Below are 9419 nucleotides of genomic sequence, written 5' to 3'. Positions count from 1 at the left end.
GTCGCTAGTTTGAATCCCTGAGGCGACAATGTAAAACATCTGCCGATGTGCTCTTGAGCAAGGCACTTAGCCCTAATTGCTCCAGTTAGCCCTAATTGTGCCGTTGATAATGGCTGACCATGGCATTGACCCCACTCTCCAAGGGGATATGCAAAAACACATTTCCAATTCACACGTGTCTATAAAGCACATGTGAAATAGGACAAATATAAACACCCACCAAATTATTATTATTATTGTAATTTCCGTTTGCAACTGGAAACAAACTACTTAACAGCATTGCCTGCAGGAGTTTGTCGCCACCATGTGGCCAAACAATGTCACATACTCTGCTCCTTATAGTCCCCACTATTGAGACGCCTAACCTCCAGGCTGCTGTACTCCAGTAGCAACTACATGAGAATTATTTGAAAGAAAAACAATAGTATTTGAACCCAGGTCTGCTATGGTGGACACAACACTCACCAGGCTGAGCTGGGCCTGTACCAGCTGGAAACAAAGTGAAACGTCTTTAACACACAGTTACAGAGGCATATCCCTTCTAAGTAATGATAAATCAAAACCCCTACTAATGTTTGACTGTACAGTGAATGCAAAAATAATCACAGGTCATGAACAATGAAGGTGAGCTGACAGTAAAGCCATCTAATATTGCTCTTCAAAGATAAGAAGAAAATATAAGAAAGTACAGAAAGTTTGATAGATACAAGTAAGGACACCATTTCTATGCAGAAGGAATTTTACGCTGTCAGGAGTATCTATTTCAATTACTTACCACTAGGTTGAAGAACCCCAGCACCAACTGTGAAGGAAATCAGGTCAATTATTACCAGTTGGGTCATAATTATGACAGTTATAAAAGTTACTCCAAAATAGAATAACGTACCACTCGAAAAACTAAAATAAAATGTTCAGTGATTCTAATGACATATGTTGCAAAACTATTGAATATAAAGTATAATTGATGTTGGCTTCCTAAAAATACAACAACTGTTCTGCAGTGGTAATGGTCTAATACATACCTCCTGGTAATCCTGTGGTACCTGCAGCAAACCAACAGAAAGTTCATCAATGACGTGGTATACTTATACTATGCATTTCCATAGAAATTAACAATAAAGTACTGTATCAAAGTACTCTATCCGAGATGCAACCAGACAGAGAGAAAATCAAACAAAATGAAATACCATAAAGCTACACAAATGTTAGTTTCCCTACTGTGAAGAACACATCTAAAGCAGGGGCTCCAAACATATGTGCTGAAAGAATGACACAGTAATATGTACTTTCGTGTCCAATGTTCTCATATATCTTTTTTCAAACAATGTGGTATTTAGAATACAGTACTGTAAGGAAACATCAGGTAATAGCAAGGATATGATCCCCTGCTGTAGAAGATAGAGGGAGATAGGACTTTAACTACCAAGGAGAAAGGGTGAGTGCATACAGTACGTATCTATAGGGATATCAGGCACAATCTTCATCGGAGCAATCTTTATTGTGGAGGAGAAGCTTGTCACAATACAGTCTCATACCAATAACATTAACAGTAACTAGTAACAGTAAAAGTATAAGTCATTCAAGTATTGACAAGTGTCAATTCATTTTATTTGTTAAAAAGCAAGGGAGGAGGAGAGAGCAGAAATGGGAGACATTTCAAGCGCAGCGAGCTGCAAAGTTAGTTGGGGGACAGAGAGGCGGAGCGTTTTAAGAGGACAAACTACGTCTAGAAAATACATTGGCATCACATTATTTTGTCTTTCACTCCATGACATTACTTTACATTCCTCTACATATTATTTTTTAGCAGGAGGCCAAAACACTACAATGTTTTCACAAAGGAATCTAACAGAATCAACCGCTAACAACTGTCATATGGATTGAATGTTTATCAAAAGCCAAAAAGTAATCGCATCAAATGTTATGAAATGCTTATGTAAGGAATTGTAAAGAACACATGTGTATACTACACTCTTCAAATGAAGTGTAACTATGTCCTTAGTCAGAAATGGTTTTATCATGCAAACACAGACAGCAGCAAGTCTTACTGGGCTCTGGCTCTGGGGCCTCTGTGGCCTGTGTGCCAATAGGTGTGGGATCTGCCAAAAGACAACAGGTTCCAGTTTCATCCATTGCAGTTGAAAACTAGCATAGAGCAGAAGCCATTATGGGGATCCTTGGCACTGCCATGGCAGGAGGGTATGGGATAAGCTCCAGCTCAGGTGGTGAATAGCTATTGGATCATACAATGACACTAAAGGGACAGCACTAGCAGAACAGATATTAAGCTGTCTCATGTTTCAGGGTCTTGGGAGAAGAGAGGGGGCAAAGAGGTTTGGGGTTTGGGAGGAGATAAGGCAGGGGACTGGCTTGCGTGATACTGTCGTTGCTGTATGATACACCTGCAGTGGAGCGCAGTTAGCCAGACAGCAGTGGTAGTGGTAGAGGAGGGGGAAGTTAGATAGGATGCTAAGCCTGTGTCTGTAGGCCGTTGATGTCCTGCTGAGGCCTGCTGGAAAAGTCTGATGAGGTTTTGTCAGGTTATACAGTACATCAAACAAAAAGGAAAACTTGCATTATAATCAGTCTCTATTATTGAATAAAAAATATATTTGTATGGCATTCTATGGTACAGTAATTACTGCTTTTTTAACATCTCTGTAAAATACAGTGTATATTTAAAATACAGTAACTCAGGGGTTCTCAAAAGTGGGTCTGAGGTATTGCAGGGGTCCACGGACAGATTATAATTATGATTTTTTCCCCATATATATTTTTTATTAATATTATTAACAACAACAGATTAAACTAATTTTGGCCAAGGGATCTGTGGAATAAGTTTAGAAGGTGTCATACAATACAATACAATGTAATATTATTAATCTACAATGTATGTTCTTAACCCTGGGCAACATGGGCCTGTCAGGCTCACATGGATATTGGTATCCACAGTACTCTGCCAATTACCAATATTTTTACATTATACTTTTGTATTCCCCCAAATTGTTTTAACATAACTGCACTGTAATTTAAGCTTTAAAACGTAAAGTTTTCTCTCTGCCCCATGACAATGTGTAGAATTGCAGGAAAATGTTCCTTCCCAGGGTCCGAGACTTGGTTCATCCGGCCATGCACTGCCAACGTCATAGTTTACTACACTCCTTGTATGCTATTTTTTAACTCACTCGAGCTTTGTTCTTATTATGAGGGGGTCTCTGATGAGTTTTCTATCACAAAAAGTGTCCCTGAAAAGTTTGAGAACCGCTACAGTAACTAACACTTACTCTGTAGCATTTGATATACAGTATTTGATATACAGCATTTGATATACAGTATTTGATATACAGCATTTGCAATGAGAAAACAGTTTAATTAAATCCAAAGTCTTGTTGAGCGAAAACATGTGGTTCTACCTGTTATGGGTCATTGTGTCACATTAGAACTTTGTGGATTTTCTCAACCCTTCATTTTGGACCTAGTTGTGTAGTACTAGGAATGATCCTGAAGGAACTATCTAAGCAAGGAAAAATAAACCTAGCAAGAATCAAAGGTGAAACTAGTATCCATTTACCTGGTTTGCTCAAGTATAGGTATCCCCAGCCCACTGGTAAGTCAGTGCGCTCAATGGCAGTTCCAACACCACCACCACGCCCACACCTGGACTTGGAGTCGCCAAGGTGCTGCACACCTTTCTCCACCGATGCCCACTCGTTTGGCTTACCTGTGGGCAGGTAAGAACATAGGTGAGGGTACAGTATAATCTCTTGAGCTATGGTAAAAATCTTGATTCAGCTAACAAGAGATATTAGGTACTGTACAGAGGACCGCACAGAACAGACAAACAATATTGTTCTTCCACTGGTCTGCATTACCTAGACTAAAAGTTGCGACAGAACAAGAGAGGCTCTTACCATATTTAGCAGCTTTGGCCGCGGGATCATATCCTGCAATCACAAGCATCATATCATTCATATTTTCACTGTATTCTGAATCACCTTGACAACTCACAGAAAGACAGACCAGACCGTGATGCTGTTGGAGCTCTTTCTGATGTCTTTACTATTCACACACATCCTCTGACGTACCTCCAGCTCCTACTCCACCCTGTACTCCTCCTGCTCCCAAGCCTGTTCCGACACCTCCTGAGACTCCTGCGTAGAGGTTCACAAGGAAATTATATGATTTCAAAACCAGAGATGTGAGCATGAATTCAACTGATGTACAAATTCTGATGTTGCTATTTTTAGTAATATTACCATATTTAGCAGCTTTGGCTGCAGCGGGATTATATCCACCAGCCCCAGTTACACCCCTCCTCCTGGTAATCCTCCTCCTGGTAATCCTCCTGCTCCTCCAGCTCCTATTCCTGCTCCTGCACCTCCGGGGACTCCTGTGGTAGAGGGCCACAAGAAAACAATTGGATTTTTAATGAATGTCCAGCTTCAGAAGTGCCAAAGATACAGTAGACTTGTCACCACGACTTAAGACAGTAAATTCAACCAATGTACCAATAATGAATGAGATTGATTGTTTTGAGTGATCTTACCATATTTAGCAGCTTTGGCCGCAGCAGGGTTATATCCTCCAGCCCCTGGTACCCCTCCTCCTGCTCCTCCAAGTCCTCCAGCTCCTAGGCCTGCTCCTGCACCTCCTGGAACTCCTGTGGTGGAGGGTCACAAGAAAATTATAGTTAGTTGTAAGTAGACTGTCACGTTCTGACCTTTATTTTCTGTGTTTTGTGTTTAGTTAGTATGGTCAGGGCGTGAGTTGGGTGGGCAGTCTATGTTTGTTTGTCTAGGTTTTGGGAAATTCTATAGTTTCGGCCTAGTATGGTTCTCAATCAGAGGCAGGTGTCATTAGTTGTCTCTGATTGAGAATCATACTTAGGTGGCCTGGGTTTCACTGTGTGTTTGTGGGTGATTGTTTCCTGTCTCTGTGTGTGCACCAGATAGGACTGTAATTTGAGTTTCACATTTCTTGTTTTGTTAGTTTGTTCATGTGTACCTGAAAGCATTAAAAAAGTACCATGGAAAATTACCACGCCGCGTATTGGTCCTCTGATCCGTTTCGCCTCTCTTCTTCGGAAGAAGAGGAGGCAACTCGTTACAGAATCACCCACCACAATCGGACCAAGCGGCGTGGTAAAGGACAGCGACGACAGCAGCAGCAGCATCAACAACAGAGGCCACCATCACAGGACTCCTGGACATGGGAGCAGATATGGAACGAAGAGGGACCCTGGGCACGGGCTGGGGAAAATCGCAGCCCCAAAGCAGAGCTGGAGGCAGCGAAAGCTGATCGGCGGCAATATGAGGAGCCAGCACGGCAGTGCGACAGGTACGAGAGGCAGCCCCAAATTTTTTTGGGGGGGGGGCACACGAGGGGTGGTACTAAGCCAGGTAGCAGACCTGAGCTCACTCCTCGTGCTTATTATGAGCAGCCATACTTGGTTTGCAGACCAGATAGCGTTGACGACGGTCGCCAGCAGAGTGCGTGTCCATAGCCCGGTGCGCCAGAAAGGCAGCCTCCCGAGAGTGCCACATGCGAGTGTGGGCATTGAGCCAGGGCGTATGGTGCCTGCTCTCATGGTCTGACGTCGCCGGCACGCAGTCTGGGTCCAGGGTTATCCTGCGCCACTCTGCGTGCTGTGTCTCCGGGGCGGGGAGGGTGCAGTCGTCCCTGCCTGCGCTCCGCTCGTACCGGCAACTGTGGGAGTGGAGCCTAGGGGAGAGGTGCGTGTAGTAAGCACTAGATCTCCCGTGCTTACCCACAGCCCGGTTCAACCTGTGCCTGCACTTTGAGGGTCCGGGGGCTCGAGTAGTTGGGTCCAGCCTGGGGAAGTGGTGCCAGGTTGCGCACCAGAGCTCCAGTGCTCCCCACAGCCCGGGTCTTTCAGGCTCCTTCTAACACCAAGCCTCCTGAAAGTCTCCCAGCCTGGTAGTTCCTGTAGCCGCCCACGCACCAGGCTGTCTCTCAGTCTCCTCCCTGCCAGGTGCTCCCGCCTGTCCGGCGCCCCCTGCCTGGCGTTCCGCCTGTCCGGCGCCGCTGCTGAGCCTCCCACGCTATTCTGTCCGAGCCTCCGCTGTCTGAGCCTCCCGCCTGTCCGGCGCGCTGCCGGAACCTCCGCCCCTGTCCGGGCCTCCCGCCTCAACCGGCGCCACTGCGGAGCCTCCCCGCCTGTCCGGCGCCGCTGCCGGAGCCTCCCGCCTGTCCGGGCGCCGCTGATGGAGCGTCCAGCCTGTCCGGCGCCGCTGCCTCCTGTCCGGCTCGCCGCTGCCGGCTGTCTCTGTCTCCTGTCTGCAGGTGCCTCCCCGCCTGTCCGGCGCCGCTGCCGGGCGTCCCGCCTGTCCGGGCGCCTCGCTGCCTCCTGTACCTCCCACACCAGGCTGTCTGTCGTCGCCGCTGCTCTGGGGTGCCTCCGCCTGTCCGGGCGCCGCTGCCGGAGCCTCCCCGCCTGTCCGGCGCCTCCCGCCTGTCCGGGCGCCGCTGCCGGAGCCTCCCCCGCCTGTCCGGGCGCCGCTGCCGGAGCCTCCGCCTGTCCGAGCGCCCGCTGTCCGGAGCCTCCCGCCTGTCCGCGCTGCTGCCGGGAGCCTCCGCCTGTCCGCGCCGCTGCTGGAGCGTCCCCGCTTGTCCGCGCTGCTGCCGGAGGCGTCCCCGCCTGTCTGGCGCTGCTGCCGAGCGTCCCTCCTGTCCGGCGCGCTGCCGGAGCGCCCCGCCTGTCCGGGCGCCGCTGCCGGAGCCTCAGCCCAGAGGCGCCAGAGCCCCTCAGCCCAGAGGCGCCAGACTGCCCCTCAGCCCAGAGGCGCCAGAGCCCTCAGCTCAGGAGCGCCGGAGCCCCTCAGCCCAGAGGCGCCAGAGCCCTCAGCCCAGAGGCGCCAGAGCCCCTGTCCCTCTGTCCAGAGCCCTGTCCCTCTGTCCAGAGCCCCTGTCCCTCTGTCCAGAGCCCCTGCCCTCTGTCCCGAGCTGCCCCTCTGTCCAGTGGGGTCATTGAGAGGGGCTGCCATGGTGAGAAAGCACGGAGGCGGAAAATGAGGCGGACTAAAACAAGGGTGAAGTGGGGTCCGCGTCCAGCGCCAGAACCGCCACCGCGGACAGACGCCCACCCAGACCCTCCCCTATGGGTCAAGGTTTTGCGGCCGGAGTCCGCACCTTTGAGGGTACTGTGCGTTCTGACCTTTATTTTCTGTGTTTTTGTATTTAGTTAGTATGGTCAGGCGTGAGTTGGGTGGGCAAGAAATCTATGTTTGTTTGTCTAGGGCTTTTTAGAATTTCTATGTTTGACCTAGTATGGTTCTCAATCAGAGGCAGGTGTCATTAGTTGTCTCTGATTGAGAATCCATACTTAGGTGGCCTCTGGGTTTCACTTTGTGTGTTTTGTGGGTGATTGTTTCCCTGTCTCTGTGTGTGGCACCAGATAGGACTGTAATTTGAGTTTCATTTTTCTTGTTTTGTTATTTTGTTCCTTGTGTACCTGAAAGCATTAAAAAGTACCATGGAAAATTACCACGCCGCGTATTGGTCCTCTGATCCGTTTCGCCTCTCTTCTTCGGAAGAAGAGGAGGCAACTCTGTTACATAGACAGAAGTTTAACTCTGATGTTGCTGTTTTGAGTGTTTTTTCTTACCATATTTAGCAGCTTTGGCCGCAGCAGGATTATGTCCTGACATGCAAAAGTTTAATGAATTAAAGACATCATCCCTGATTTATGAACTCACTAAAACAATTGGGGGGCGGTTAGGAGAATGTCCAATGAAAATGTTTTCTATTCCAGGATAAGTCTTCATCTCTGTCTAGGAAGCTACCCTTTACAGAGACCAACATAATGTGTAGCATATAGTACAGTACATTTCCTTGGCAAAGCCAAAACGGACTCACCTCCATATCCAGCCCCGGGTACCCCTCCAGCTCCTCCTGGAACTCCTACAGATCAGGCTCAGGATGTTATTATTTGGTGGTTCAAACAACATGTAATATCAATGTAATATCTAATGTAATATGTAATATGTAATATCTATGTAATATCTAATGGTTGCTTCTTTGAAACCCAGTGGGAAAAACTGTAATTTATTTCGGGGGGTTTGGCACCACCGGCAGTGTATCAATACAGTATATTAATACAACGGTTAGGCAGTACATTTTTCAAAATCATGGAGAGGATAAAATACCATATTTAGCAGCTTTGGCAGCAGCGGCAGCCCCTCCTGCTGGTACCCCTCCATATCCTCCATAGCCTGCAATACAAAACAAATAGCAATGTTTATAAATGACATCATAAATGGTTTGATAAGACAGACCAAAGCTCCCCAATCATAACCAACAGTATTAACTCTTCCACATTACATTAGATTTCAACTTCTGTGCAAACCTCCATATCCTGGTCCAGCCCCAGTCCCTGGCCCTCCTCCTGCTCCTCCTAGGCCGGCTACTCCAGCTCCTGAGACCACAAGAAGAAATTGTTATTATTTTGAAATAATGTCTCCATTCAGAACTGCCTAAGATACAGTATACTCTTCTTCTTCTTACCATATTTAGCAGCTTTGGCCGCAGCAGGATTATATCCTGAAATGTAAAAAAATAATAAATTAAAAACATCGCTCTTGCATCCCAAGCCTCATGATACAGTAGTATTACTAACACTAGTTTATGCTATCAATTCATGATATTACAGTATATCAAGTTGGCATCATTAGAAACGTACCTCCTGCTCCTGCCCCTCCATATCCCCCATAGCCTGTCAGTCAAAACATGGACCATCATCAACCAAGTATCACTATAAGGCAATGTGCCCCACTTTACCTTAAAACCAACCCCTCTGCTCAAACACAGTAACTCCACAGCTTAAACCTGTATTTAAAGCCAACTCTACCCCTATGCAAAGTCTACAAACTACATATAGATGTATTGTACATAGGAACAAATACATATTGTATGTGTGAACACTGCCTTTACTTCCACTCCTCCCCCAGACTCTTTCTTTGGTATACGTACTCCCAGGCCTGGGATATCCTCCAGCAGGCACACCCCCATATCCACCCCCTGGCCCACCAGCAGCCCCCTGACCTATAACACAGGAGACACGTCATGAGCAGACACACGGTAGTACTGTAAAACATTGACAGAAATGTCATTATGAATTTTTCTTACCATATTTAGCAGCTTTGGCTGCAGCAGGATTATATCCTCCAGCCCCAGGGACAACCCCTGCTCCTCCTCCAGGTACTCCCTGTATTCCTCCTGCTCCTCCAAGTCCTCCTGCTCCCAGGCCTGTTCCTACACCTCCTTGAACTCCTGTGTGTTCACATGGAAATGATCTGATTTTAAAACCTGAAATGTCAGCATGAATTCAACCAATGTACCAACTCTGATGTTGCTGTTTTGAGTGATTTTTCTACCATATTTAGCAGCTTTGGCTGCAGCGG

General features: G+C 47.2%; 1 pseudogene; it reads right to left on the bottom strand.

The window, feature by feature from the left end:
• Positions 1 to 1998: 1998 nt before the first annotated feature.
• On the bottom strand, positions 1999 to 9414 carry LOC127918177 (elastin-like; annotated as a pseudogene).
• Between the last annotated feature and the right edge of the window lie 5 nt (positions 9415 to 9419).

This window comes from Oncorhynchus keta, unplaced genomic scaffold, assembly GCF_023373465.1.
Source record: "Oncorhynchus keta strain PuntledgeMale-10-30-2019 unplaced genomic scaffold, Oket_V2 Un_contig_1357_pilon_pilon, whole genome shotgun sequence".
NCBI classification, from domain to species: domain Eukaryota; kingdom Metazoa; phylum Chordata; class Actinopteri; order Salmoniformes; family Salmonidae; genus Oncorhynchus; species Oncorhynchus keta.
This window is presented reverse-complemented; position numbering and strand designations above follow the sequence as displayed.